The sequence below is a fragment of the Salvelinus namaycush genome, chromosome 13 (assembly GCF_016432855.1).
Source record: "Salvelinus namaycush isolate Seneca chromosome 13, SaNama_1.0, whole genome shotgun sequence".
Lineage (NCBI taxonomy): Eukaryota > Metazoa > Chordata > Actinopteri > Salmoniformes > Salmonidae > Salvelinus > Salvelinus namaycush.
In genome coordinates this window covers 18,173,920-18,188,369 of record NC_052319.1, presented here as the reverse complement: position 1 = coordinate 18,188,369, position 14,450 = coordinate 18,173,920, and the positions used below count along the sequence as shown (strand labels likewise).

General features: G+C 42.1%; 1 protein-coding gene across 1 annotated transcript in view; it reads right to left on the bottom strand.

The window, feature by feature from the left end:
- Positions 1 to 12,630, bottom strand: part of LOC120058310 (tyrosine-protein phosphatase non-receptor type 4-like) — a 121,793-nt gene extending 109,163 nt beyond the window's left edge. The window contains exon 1 of the mRNA XM_039006877.1: positions 12,235 to 12,630. The gene's annotated coding sequence lies outside the window, so the exon portion shown is untranslated. The remainder of the gene's footprint in view (positions 1 to 12,234) is intronic.
- Positions 12,631 to 14,450: the final 1,820 nt, after the last annotated feature.

Below are 14,450 nucleotides of genomic sequence, written 5' to 3'. Positions count from 1 at the left end.
GACACAGAACCCCTCCACTGGTTTCTTGGGCTCAGTGCTAGTGAATGACGCTCAACCTGTCTTCATCATAAGGGAGGTTTCTGAGTCAAAGGTGGACAAGGTGATTAGCTCACTAAAGAACTCTAAAGCCAAAGATGTGTTTGGGATGGACTCTACCTTTCTTAAAAACTACAAAGAGTCACTCATTGGCCCCATTACTAAGGTCACCAACACATCTATTGGTCTCGGGGTGTTTCCAAGGGTATGGAAGTCGGCCATAATAACGGCCATCTTTAAATCAGGCGACCCTGCTGACGTGAGTAACTACAGGCCCATTAGTATACTACCTGTGGTGTCAAAGGTTGTTGAAAAGTGTGTAGCAGAACAACTGATTGCCCACCTCAACAACAGCCCCTTCACATTACATTCCATGCAGTTTGGCTTCAGAGCGAAACACTCCACAGAAACGGCCAACTGCTTTCTTCTGGAAAATGTGAAGTCCAAGATGGACAAAGGGGGCGTTGTTGGGGCTGTGTTTCTGGACCTAAGGAAGGCTTTTGATACTGTTAACCATGAGATTCTCATCACAAAATTGTCCAAGTTCAACTTTTCCCCCGATGCCTTGAGATGGATGAAATCATACCTTGAAGGCAGAACTCAGTGTGTCAGAGTGAGCAATGAGCTGTCGCCCACTCTTAGCTATGATGTGGGTGTGCCCCAAGGGTCAATACTGGGGCCCCTCCTGTTCAGCCTGTACATTAATGATCTGCCTTCTGTCTGTACTGGGTCTGAAGTTCAAATGTATGCAGATGATACAGTGATATATGTGCATGCAAAGAGCAAACAACAAGCTGCACAAGAACTCACTACTGTAATGGTCCAGGTTACAAAGTGGCTCAGTGACTCGTGTTTGCATCTCAATGTGAAAAAAACTGTTTGCATGTTCTTCACAAAGAGGGCAACAGATGCTACTGAGCCAGATGTCTATGTGTCAGGGGAGAAGCTCCAGGTGGTATCTGATTTTAAGTACCTTGGCATCATACTTGATTCCAACCTCTCTTTTAAAAAGCATGTGAAAAAGGTAATTCAAATAACCAAATTCAACCTAGCTAATTTCCGATTTATACGAAATTGTTTGACTACAGAGGTAGCAAAACTGTACTTCAAATCTATGATACTCCCCCACTTAACATACTGCTTGACTAGTTGGGCCCAAGCTTGCTGTACAACAGTAAGACCTATTCAGTCTGTCTACAAACAGGCTCTCAAAGTGCTTGATAGGAAGCCCAATAGCCATCATCACTGTCACATCCTCAGAAAGCATGAGCTCCTGAGTTGGGAAAATCTTGTGCAATACACCGACGCATGTCTTGTATTCAAGATCCTAAATGGCTTGGCTCCCCCTCCACTCAGTATTTTTGTTAAACAGAAAACCCAAACATATGGCAGCAGATCTACAAGGTCTGCCATGAGAGGTGACTGTATAGTTCCCCTAAGGAAAAGCACCTTTAGTAAATCCGCTTTCTCTGTGAGAGCTTCCCATGTCTGGAATACACTGCCATCAGACACACATAACTGCACCACATATCACACTTTCACAAAATGCTTGAAGACATGGCTAAAGGTCAATCAGATTTGTGAACATGGTCCCTAGCTGTGTGTTGCCGCTTTCCATGTCTGTTGTCTGTAACTTGTGAGGTGTGGAAACACTTCGTTGCTTTTATGAATTTTGTCTTACTGCTTTTTGTTCTATGTTGCTCTGTCTGTATGCTACGTCTTGCTTGTCCTATGTTGCTATGTCTGTATGCTATGTCTTGTTCTATGTTGCTATTGTCTATATTGTAATTGTTTTTAATAACCTGCCCAGGGACTGCGGTTGAAAATTAGCCGGCTGGCTAAAACCGGCACTTTTACTGAAACGTTGATTAATGTGCACTGTCCCTGTAAAAATAAACTCAAACTCAGTGTATGTAACTGGAATTGTGATACAGTGAATTATAAGTGAAATAATCTGTCTGTTTTCTTGTGTCATGCACAAAGTAGATGTCCTAACCGACTTGTTAACAAACTATCGTTTGACAAGAAATTTATGGAGTGGTTGAAAAACTAGTTTTAATGACGCCAACCTAAGTGTATGTAAACTTCCGACTTCAACTCTATATGTAAAAAATAAATTTACATAATAGTAAAAACCGAAACAGTTCTACTGAACATCAAGAATCAACTTAGTGCCTGCCTTGCCACAAAATGCTGAGTGATACAGCTTAATATTTATTATCATTATAGTTCAGGGTTATGCACTGACATTTTTACAATAATTTAGGAGCACAATGGAAGTATGAGTGTTTTTAGGGATAGGGGGCAGTATTTTCACTTTGGATGAATCACGTGCCCATAGTGAACTGCCTCCTACTCTGTCCCAGATGCTAATATATGCATATAATTATTACTATTGGATAGAAAACACTCTGAAGTTTCTAAAACTGTTTGAATTATGTCTGTGAGTATAACAGAACTCATATGGCTGGCAAACTTCCAAACAGGAAGTAGAAATTCTGGGGCTGGTTGATGTTAAACTCATCATCTATTCACATCCCAGTAAGATATGGATCTGTTCGCACTTCCTACGCCTTCCACTAGATGTCAACAGTCAGTAGAACGTGGATTGAAGCCTCTAGTGTGATGTGGGGCCGGATGGCAGCTACTTGAGTCAGTGGTCTGGCAGAATGCTACTTCCTGGTCATGATATGGCCATGCGTTCCATTACTCTGTAGACAAAAACGAATGCTCCGGTTGGAACGTTATTGGATATATATGATAACAACATCCTGAAGATTGATTCTCTACTTAATTTGACCTGGAATATAACTTTTTGAAGTTTTCGTCCGAGTTCGCCTGGACCGGCGCCAGCATTTGGACATGTGAACTAAACGTGCTAGCAAAAAGTAGCTAATTTGACACTAGTAATGGACATTATCGAACAAAACAACGATTTATTGTGGAACTTGGATTCCTGGCACTGCATTCTGATGAAAGATCAAAGGGAATATTTATGAAGTAATTTCGTATTTCTGTTGACTCCAACATGGCGGAGAAATGTTGTGTAGTTCTGAGCACCGTCTCAGATTATTGCATGGTATGCTTTTTCCTAAAGTTTTTTTTTTTTTTTTTAATCTGACACAGCCGTTGCATTAAGAACAAGTGTATCTTTAATTATATGTAAAACATGTATCTTTCATCAAAGTTTATGATGAGTATTTCTGTTATTTGACGTGGCTCTCCGTAATTACTCCGGATATTATTGAGGCATTTCTGAACATGGCGCCAATGTAAACCGAGATTTGTGGATATAAATATGCACATTATCAAACAAAACATAAATGTATTGTGTAACATGATGTCCTATGAGTGTCATCTGATGAAGATTATCAAAGGTTAGTGATTAATTTTATCTCTATTTCTGCTTTTGTGACTATCTTTGGCTGGGAAAAATGGCTGTGTGTTTTTTGGATTTGGTGGTGATCTAACATAAATATATGCTGTGTTTTCGCTGTAAAACTTTTGTTTTTGTTTTTATTATTATTTTAAAATCGGACACGATGGGTAGATTAACAAGATGTTTATCTTTCATTTGCTGTATTGGACTTGTTAATGTGTGAAAGTCACATATTTCTAAAAAATATTTTTGAATTTCACGCGCTGCCTTTTCAGCGGAATGTTGTGGGTGTTCCGCTAGCGGAACCCCTGGGCTAGAAAGGTTAACTTCTTGAGGGCAGGGGGCAGCTTTTTCACTTTCGGGAAAAATAGCATGCCAAAATTCAACTGCTTGCTACTCATCCCCAGAATATAAGATATGCATATTATTAGTAGATTTGGATAGAAAACACTCTGAAGTTTCTAAAACTGTTTGAATCATGTCTGTGAGAATAACAGAACTTATGTAGCAGGCAAAACCCTGAGGACAAACCATTCAGAATTTGTATTTTTTTGATGTCACTGTCTTTTCAATGAATTTTTTTAGAGACACCAGATTTGGACTTGCTTGCAGTTCCTACCGCTTCCACTGGATGTCACCAGTCCTTGGAAATCGGTTGAGGTTATTCCTTTGTGTAGTGAAGAAGTAGGGCTATCGTAAATGAAGGTCACATGAAGTAAATATTTTGAGAGAGTCACGTTACGAAAAAAGTTGCGTCAGTTTGTTTTCTTTTTGTATTGAACACAGATCATCCCATCTTCAAATTGATCGATTATTAACGTTTAAAAATACCTAACGTTGTATTACCAAAGTAGTTTCAAATGTTTTGGTAAAGTTTACATGTAACTTTTGATATATTTTGTAGTGACTTGGCGAAAGTTGGAAGCTGTGTTTTTCTGGATGAAACGGTCCAAATAAAATTGACATTTTGGATATATATCGACGGAATTAAATCGAACAAAAGGACCATTTGTGATGTTTATGGGACATATTGGAGTGCCAACAAAAGATTTTCGTCAAAGGTAAGGCATGATTTATATTTTATTTCTGCGTTTTGTGTCGTGCTTGCATTGATGAAATATGCTTCTCTCTTTGTTTACTTTTGTGCTATCATCAGATAATAGCATCTTATGCTTTCGCCGAAAAGCTTTTTTGAAATCTGACATGTTGGCTGGATTCACAACGAGTGTAGCTTTAATTTGGTATCTTACATGTGTGATTTAATGAAAGTTTGATTTTTATATCATGTTATTTGAATATGGCGCGCTGTATTTTCCCTGGCTATTGGCCGGTGGGACGTTTGCGTCTTCTCAAACACAGCAGAAAGCTAACAATATGGTGCCTGTCAACTTTTTAAAATTCAGCCACGCAGGAAAAAAAGAAAACATAAGAGAACTTGATGGCGCCGGAGCAGAAAGCAGACGTTTTACGTGCCCCCAACGATTGTGTTTGTGCATTTGTATAAAGATATATAAAAATAAAATAAAAACACTTCACTCATTTTATATATAATGTTTCCACTACTGTCTCTTATGACTGAAATTAACTTCTGGATATCAGGACTGCGATTACTCTCCACGGACTAGCAGAATCCTTTTTCTTATTTCACGAATCTGACGACCCCGAGGATATACGGCTCCCTCAGGAACAGGCCCCGACCCCCGGGATATGCATGAAGAGGAGGCCGGAGAAAGAGAGGCAGGAAAGTGGGCTGCCTTCTGAGAATTCGAAGGCGATCTTATAAACCCCCACTTCCCTCAATTCTGCTAGCAAACGCGCAATCTTTGGACAATAAAATCGACGAGTTACGGGGAAGATTAAACTACCAACGGGACATTAAAAACTAACATCTCATGCTTCACAGAGTGGTGGCTGAACGACGACAAAAATCAACATACAGCTGACTGGTTATACGATATACCGGCAGGATAGAACAGCAGCGTCTGGTAAGACAAGGTATTTTTGTAAGTAACAGCTGGTGCACGATATCTAAGGAAGTCTCGAGCTATTGCTCGCCTGAGGTTGAGTATATCATGATAAACTGTAAACCATACTACCTACCGAGAGAGTTCTAACCTGTATTCTTAGTAGCTGTTTAAAATACCACCTCAGTCAGAGGTTGGCACTAAGATAGCATTGAATGAGCTGAATTCCGCCATGAGCAAACAAGAAAACGTTCACCCAGAGGCGGTGCTCCTAGTAGCCGGGGACTTTAATGCAGGGAAACTTAAATCCGTTTAATCAAATTTCTATCAGCATGTTAAATGTGCAACCAGAGGGAAAATAACTCTGGACCATCTATACTCCACACAGATGCAAACAAAGCTCTCCCTCAATCTCCATTTGGCAAATCTGACCATAATTCCATCCTCCTGATTCCTGCTTACAAGCAAAAACTAAAGCAGGAAGCACCAGTGACTAGAACTATAAAAAAAAAAGTGGTCATATGAAGCAGATGCTAAGCTACAGGACTGTTTTGCTAGCACAGTCTGGAATATGTTCCAGGATTCCTCCAACGGCACTGAGGAGTACACCACATCTGTCATTGGCTTCATCAATAAGTGCATCGATGACGTCGTCCCCACAGTGACCGTACGTACATACCTCAAACAGAAGCCATGGATTACAGGCAGCATCCGCACTGAGCTAAAGGATAGAGCTGCCGCTTACAAGGAGCAGGACTCTAACCCAGAAGATTATAAGAAATCCCGCTATGCCCTCCGACGAACCATCAAACAGGCAAAGCGTCAAAACAGCACCAAGGTCGAGTCGTACTACACCGGCTCTGACGCTCATCGGATGTGGTAGGGCTTGCAAACCATTACAGACTACAAAAGGAAAGCACAACCGAGAGCTGCCCAGTGACACGAGCCTACCGGACGAGCTAAACGACTATGCTCGAAACACTGAAACATGCATGAGAGAACCAGCTGTACAGGAAAAGTGTGTGATCACGCTCTCTGCAGCCGATGTGAGTAAGACCTTTAGACAGGTCAACATTTACAATCCAGCAAGGCCAGACGGATTACCAGGACGTGTACTGCGAGCACACGCTGACCAACTAGCAAGTGTCTTCACTGACATTTTCAACCTCTCCCTGTCCAAGTCTGTAATACCACCATGTTTTAAGCAGACCACCATAGTGCCTGTGCCCAAGAACACTAAGGTAATTTGCCTAAATGACAACCGACCCGTAGAACTTACATCTGTAGCCATGAAGTGCTTTGAAAGGCTGGTCATGGGTCACATCAACACCATCGTCCCAGAAACCCTAGACCCACGCAATTTGCATACCGCCCCAACAGATCCACAGATGATGCAATCTCTATTGCACTCCACACTGCCCTTTCCCACCTGGACAAATATGTGAGAATGCTATTCATTGACTACAGCTCAGCGTTCAACACCATAGTGCCCCCAAAGCTCATCAATGAGCTAAGGACCCTGGGACTAAACACCTCACTCTGCAACTGGATCCTGGACTTCCTGATGGGCCGCCCCCAGGTGGTAAGGGTAGGTAACAAGACAACCGCCCAGCATGATCCTCAACACAGGGGCCCCTCAGGGGTGCGTGCTCAGCCTCCTCCTGTACTCCCTGTTCAATGATTGCACAGCCAGGCACGACTCCAACACCATCATTAAATTAAACAGTGGTAGGCCTGATCACCGACAACAACGAGATAGCCTATAGGGAGGAGGTCAGAGACCTGGCCATGTGGTGCCAGGACAACCTCTTCTCCTTCAACGTGATCAAAACAAAGGAGATGATTGTGGACTACAGGAAAAAGAGGACCGAGCACACCCCAATTCTCATTGGCGGGGCTGCAGTGGAGCAGGTTGAGTTCTTCAAGTTCCTTGGTGTCCACATCAACAAACTAACATAGTCCAAGCACACCAAGACAGGCGTGAAGAGGGAACGACAAAACCTATCCCTTCAGGAGACTGAAAAGATTTGGCATGGGTCCTCAGATCCTCAAAAAGGTTCTACAGCTGCACAACCGAGAGTATCCTGACTGGTTGCATCACTGCCTGGTAAGGCAACTGCTCGGCCTCCGACTGCAATGCATTACAGAGGGTAGTGCGTACGGCCCAGTACATCACTGGGGCCAAGCTTCCTTCCATCCAGGACCTATATACCAGGTGGTGTCAGAGGAAGGACCTAAAAATTGTCAAAGACTCCAGCCACCCTAGACATAGACTGTTCTCTCTGCTACCGCACGGCAAGTGGTACCGGAGCGTCAAGTCTAGGTCCAAGAGGCTTCTAAACAGCTTCTACCCCCAAGCCATAAGACTCCTGAGCATCTACTCAAATTGCTACCCAGACTATTTGCATTGCCCCCCCCCCCCTCTCCACACCACTGCCAGTCTCTGTTGTCATCTATGCATAGTCACTTTAATTAACTCTACCTACATGTACTTACTACCTCAACTAAACTGTGCACCCACACATTGACTCTGTAGCAGCATCCCCCTGAAAATATTGTTGTTGTTTTTTTACTGCTGCCCTTGATCTCTTATCCATATTTTTTTTTTTTTTAAACTGCACTGTTGGTTAGGGGCTCGTAAGTAAGCATTTCACTGTAAGGTCCACACCTGTTGTATTCGGCACGTGATTAATACAATTTGATTTGCTGTGTTTCGTAAACCCTGATCTAAAATGCTTTTTGTTGTAATTTCTGTTTGGCATCAGAATAATTTTGTGCTTCAGCTGCACTTCTAAACTCGGATGAGAATTCACGAACAGGTGATATGTAGCTGGCTAAAAATGAAAGATTAACTTTAAGCAAAACATTAGGAAATGTAGCTGGCTAAATTCTTTCAATTATAGGCCTAAACAATAGAAATATGATGGCAAAGCATAATTTGACAAAAAACACCTTGCTTTATCATTGCAAGATAATTTACTTGAGTGGCTGCCCGCCAAAAAGCATTGCACTTTGTCGTCATCTGATGAAAATGAATGCATTTTCTGCCGAATGTGTTTGACAAATTTTCTGTGAAGGAAAACTATTTATTAGTTGCACATCCCTGATCACTTTATTGAAGAAAAATTAAAAATAAACACTTTCAATATAAAACGCGACCCATCACAACACAGCTGGACTCACCTGCTCCCGCTTTCTCCCGTTGTGCTATTTACAAACAAACACGTGACTGGCTCAACTGTTCTGGTGAATTATGTAAGCTTCATACTGTAAAATAATGTGAGAAGAGATAAATCAGATTGCATTCTTATTTCACCTAACACAAGTTGACTGCAGGTATTTACTTAAAAATATAGCAACAAATATTAGAACATAATTAAAAAACGTAAAAGTAGTTTCAAAAGATATTGAAAATTCATCCAATTACCATTTCCAAATACCCCGGTATATCGCCCAAGCCTAGAACCAACTGCACAGAAACGCCTATCATTACAACAAGTATTATTTTTTCCTGATCGCACTTGTGCTCCCAAAATAAAACGTCAGGTGGCACAGCAAATTAGAGCATATGTGATCAAAATGGTTGCACTTTAGAGCCCTACTCATTCCTCTGTGCACCATGTTGCGTTAGCTGATGAATACCATTCATTTAACTGGCAAGCCAGCAATAACCGAATTACGAATTTAAAAGATTAGCCAAAACACCTTTGGTTCGGAGTCGTGAGGCTGGGAGAGATAGGAGAGTAAACACAGCTGTGTTTTGACTTTTGGAGATTTGCTGAAATGGATGTGATATCCGCACGGCCGGCCTACCGGCACTCTTATGGATTGCCACACATGCGGTCTCTGCAAGGGGTGCTGACATGGTGCCCTAGACCTGCACACATAACACTGTTGGAACACCCAGTGTGTGTGTGGCTTTCAGTGCAGGGATTTACTAACCAGAGAGAAACTGTAAAAGCTAAGAGCTGTCTCCGGTTTCTCCAAAGCTAAGAGCTGTCTGAGGTACTCCTGAGCCAAGTCAACACAGTCATCAATCTTGGAACTGCTGCCCTCTCAGAGTAGCCACATTTATTGACTGATTGACTCAATCTCCATAGACAAACATTGGCAGTAGAATGGACTTACTGAAGAGCTCAGTGACTTTCAAAGTGGCACAGTCATAGGATGCCATCTTTCCAACAAGTCAGGTGGTCAAATTTCTGCCCTGCTAGAGCTGCCCCGGTCAACTGTAAGTGCCGTTATTGTGAAGTGGAAACGTCTAGGAACAACAACGGCTCAGCCACGAAATGGTAGACCACACAAGCTCACATAACGGGACTGCCGAGTGTTGAAGTGCATAAATATTGTCTCACTACCGAGTTCCTAACTGACCCTGGAAGCAACATCAGCACAAGAACTGTTCGTCGGGAGCTTCATGAAATGGGTTTCCATGGCCGAGCAGCCCCACCCAAGCCTAAGATCACCATCCACAATGCCAAGCGTCGACTGGAGTGATGTAAACCTCGCCGCCATTGGACTCTGGAGCAGTGAAAACGCGTTCTCTGGAGTGATGAATCACACTTAACCATCTGGAAGTCCGATATCTGAATCTGGGTTTGGCAGATGCCAGGAGAACGCTACCTGCCCCAATGCATAATGCCAACTGGAAAATTTGGTGGAGGAATAATGGTCTGATTGTCATGGTTTGGGCTAGGCCCCTTAGTTCCAGTGAAGGGAAATCTTAACGCTACAGCATACAATGACATTATCGACAATTCGGTGCTTTCAACTTTGTGGAAACCATTTAGGGAATTCCGGCCACTCCCTATATCAGCATGATAACGACCCAGTGCACAAAGCGAGGTCCATACAGAATTGGTTTGTCGAGATCAGTGTGGCAGAACTTGACTGGCCTGCACAGAGCCCTGACCTCAACCCCATCAAACACCTTTGGGATAAATTGGAACGCCGACTATGAGACAGGCCTAATCGCCCAACATCAGTGCCCGACCTCACTAATGCTACTGTGGCTGAATGGAAGAAAGTCTGCACAGCAATGTTCCAACAACTAGTGGAAAGACTTCCCAGAAGAGTGGAGGCTGATATAGCAGCAAGGGGGGGGACCAACTCCATATTAATGCCCATGATTTTGGAATGAGATGTTCGACAAGCTGGTATCCACATACTTTTGGTCATGTAGTGTAGGTGTATAGTCACTAATCATAAAACAAACAAGGATGGCAATTGGATGCACATGCACAAATAATATGGCGTTCCCATTGCAGTCAACAAATAAACATTTAAAAAATCATTGTGTGAGCATAATAGGACTATGAATACGGCCTCTTTAGCTTTGTTACTGTCGTCTCAGCAGTAGTCTACCTCATAGTAGATTAGCTAGCTGGGTCCAATCAATCTATGTGGCTTCACCAATGCTCATGTCAGTAGGTGCAGTCTATCCCAATTATTCCAACACCTGAGCCCCTCTCTCCCCCTCCCAAAACCCCACCCACACTCCACTTCAAAATCAGGGATGCCTGGTTCAGGTGCACAACCCATTAAGCCAGGACTCTCTCCACAGGCCATTTCATATTTACCAGCTGAGTCCCCTAAAACAGGTTTTATTCTAGTTTAGACAGAGGCCTCTCTCCTGGCAAAGACAGCCACAGTCTCATAGGCATGAATCTGATTCCTCGCCGAATCCTGACATTGCCCTCTCCCCAGTAGGATTAGGCTATGGGGCCATATTAGGTGAATGAAATGAGGACATGTGAAAGTGCAGAGGTCCTCTTGTCTAACCAGAAGCCGGTCATTCAACGTCCTAGTTGGTTTGATTGAATGAGATTTGGGGACCTGAGAAAGCCTACCAGCACAATTTGGAGACGAGAGTGGTGATGTAGGCTCAGTCCAACTAAACTCATTCAATAAAAAAAAAAATGAATTGAGTTGATGTGGAATTCAAAGTGGAAGTATACACCCCCCCCAAAAAAATTGTTTACTGCCATGACACCAAAAAAGATGTGTAATTGAATTTGCTTTCCCGTAGTGAACACGCAGGTTGAAATCAATCCAGGTAGCTACTCTCGAACTATGGGCTTCCACCACCAACAACGATATGTCTGAGGATTACGTCATTGTTAAAGCTGACCACATTAGCTAAATGATTGTCCAAATTCATAAAACACCGATTAGTTATCGGTTTACTCACTTGAAAACAACCTTGTGTAATATCAGAGAAGGAAACCTTTGACTTAAAGTAATTCCTACTCGTTTCAAAATGACCAGCAAGTTACAAGACTGATGCAGCTGTCAGTACATTCATATTGTGGGCCATGGATACTGTAACTGGATACCATCTATGATCATTTATAGGCTGTTTTAGGCTATCTCTGCAAGGGTTAACTTAACCCTTAATATAAATATTTAGCTAAATGCCAACCTACAACATCCACAATAGGATTACTAAATACGGTTATCATATTTCTCCTTCCATCATCATGTCAAGCTTCAGAGTAGGCTTCCACACATCTTGTGACTACCGTTACACTGAAATAGCAGTAACGTTAGTGGATTCAAGGAACAGCTTATTTCCAATAATAACTTAAAGGCATAGCCTACATTGTTTAATGGACCTGAGTATGGGACAGTAAATGTTTTTTAACTAAGTAGTTACCAAAACAATGGTGTATTGGTTAGGTTTATGGAAAGCAAACGTCAGAGCAAACAGCTAGCTAGCTCGTTAACAATCTAGCTAGCTAGGTTACCTAAAGTTAGCACAACCAGCTAGCAAACTAGTTAGCTACAGTAGCTACGCTAACAAGCTGCATTACTTTTCAGTAAAATGGTTGTTAGCTAGTTGGTCAATTATCTTACCGTCATAAACAGTTCCAGGGGCGTCCAGTTTTTAAGTAATATGGTTTTCTTACAACGGCAAATGAGTTTTGGGTGAGGGACTGAAAATCCAAGTTCAGTTCACCCGCTGCGAACTCCGACAAAACCTCATCTTTATCACCGAGAGCCTTCAGCTTCATACACATTCAACTGTGGGCCCTCCTGGCTCGAATCTCGAACTAGCTCGGCAACGAATAATCCACACGCAAGACACAGCAACCATTGGCTACAGCGAACCAGCAGTCATTTCAGACCGAGTGAATGATATTTACAATTCCTTTGATTTGTAAATGCGATGGTATGAGCGACATAAATGTTGGGAGGGATTGGATTATTCAGTCTCTGACTTCTCAGCGGACTGCAGAGTCCGTCGTCAAGGCTCGCTCGCTGCAGCAGAGGCAACAGCATAGCAACGTTATGGCGCAATCTTCGCAGCGCCATCAGTGCACGGGGGTGGAGTCACAGGATAGGGAGGCGTGGTAGCGTGGTTTTCATTTGTGAAGTCGCGGGTGAGCAATCCTGCAATCTATATTTGTCATGCCATAGTAATTGGTATTTTGCCGGTTTTATAGATCTACAAAATGTAGGTTAGTGTGGAAACTGCATTTGGCATCACGTTTGTACGTGTGGAGCAGAATAGTCATTAGGCGAGGAGTCATTAGTCATTTCCTTAAGTAATTTTTGCCACAGGATATTACATTTCCATTGTTGGTCAGAATTAGCCCACACTAGTTTATCATTGCCCTAAATTCAGGAAATACCTAGGTCCGTCAATATGACTATAACAAAACTACACCAGTGTAGATTAGGCTTGACAATGGGACTGTAGATTACAATTTAAATATGGGCTGTGGCGACATCATGTGGTTAAAAAAATAACAGTCCGTCCCCTAACTGTGTCCAATAATGTGAAGGGATGATGAAAATGTATATTTTACTGACACTGGCAAAGTGGTATATTAAAGACTGAGAATACATTTAAAACAATAATCAATTAAAATTGAACTCACGAGTGGTGCAGCGGTCTAATGCACTGCATCTCAGTGCTAGAGGTGTCACTAAAGACCCTGGTTCGATTCCAGGCTGTATCACAACCGGCCGTGATTGGGAGTCCCATAGGGCGGTGCACAATTGGCCCAGTGTCATCCGGGTTAGGGTTTGCCGGGGTAGGCCGTCATTGTAAATAAGAATTTGTCCTTACCTGACTTGCCTAGTTAAATAAAGGTTCAATAAAAATCTGAAGTATAAGGACATGAATAATGGATCCTTATGGTATTGCTGACCCTGCTCATTCTTGATTCATTTAAGATTTTAGAGTTGACCAAATCTCTGGACACAGAAATATTATTTAAAGTGTCAGAGGGCTATTGCAAGAAATTACATACAATAATTTTTCAGTGAATATCCATTATTTGTGTTTAGAATTTTTTGGGAGTTTGAAATTGTGATCCTTTGCTCAGGACAAGGGCATTTCCAGGCATAGAGCTGACATGGAAATTAATATTGAAAGTATATAGAAAAGGGAAAAGATTGGTTTTTGGAGTTATAAGATTCCCCTAAATAAAAAATGTAAGCTCAAATAATGCAACAAAATCAATTTGATCAACTATAAAAAATAAAAGTGTCCCTGTCAGACAAGGATTGTCCCAACTTTCAAGAACCTCAGCTAATTTCCTGCTATTCCACACATTTTGCCATGAGGCTAAGAAAAATTTGGGGGGGTGTTGGGGTCCCCAACGCTCGTGAGCTTTGGTGCTGCGGAAGGGTGCGTGTTACGCCTATTGTCACAAATTACCCCATGTCGTCTTCACCCAGGCTGAGGGTACCATTGGTGTTAACCCAGTACAGTGCTGTAATTAGTTACAATTAATTATTTTCCGTTGCATAAAAAGATCAGGGGAGTTGTTTGTAATCACATACACAGAGCATTCGTATAACCCAGGAATTTGAGCCAGAACAAAATACACACAAGTCACAGCATTGACAGCTTATTTTTAGTCTTGATAGAGAGGCTCTCCTGGGTTATACGAACGCTCTGTGTATGTGATTACAAACAACTCCCCTGATCTTTTTAATAATGTGCCATTGAGATACACCTTTATTTGACAATGACAGTCTCTAGGTTCAGTTTTTCTCAACAGAAGCTGTCAAAGCGTCAATTACTTGTTTCTTTTTTTGATACGTGTGCAAGTAAAGCA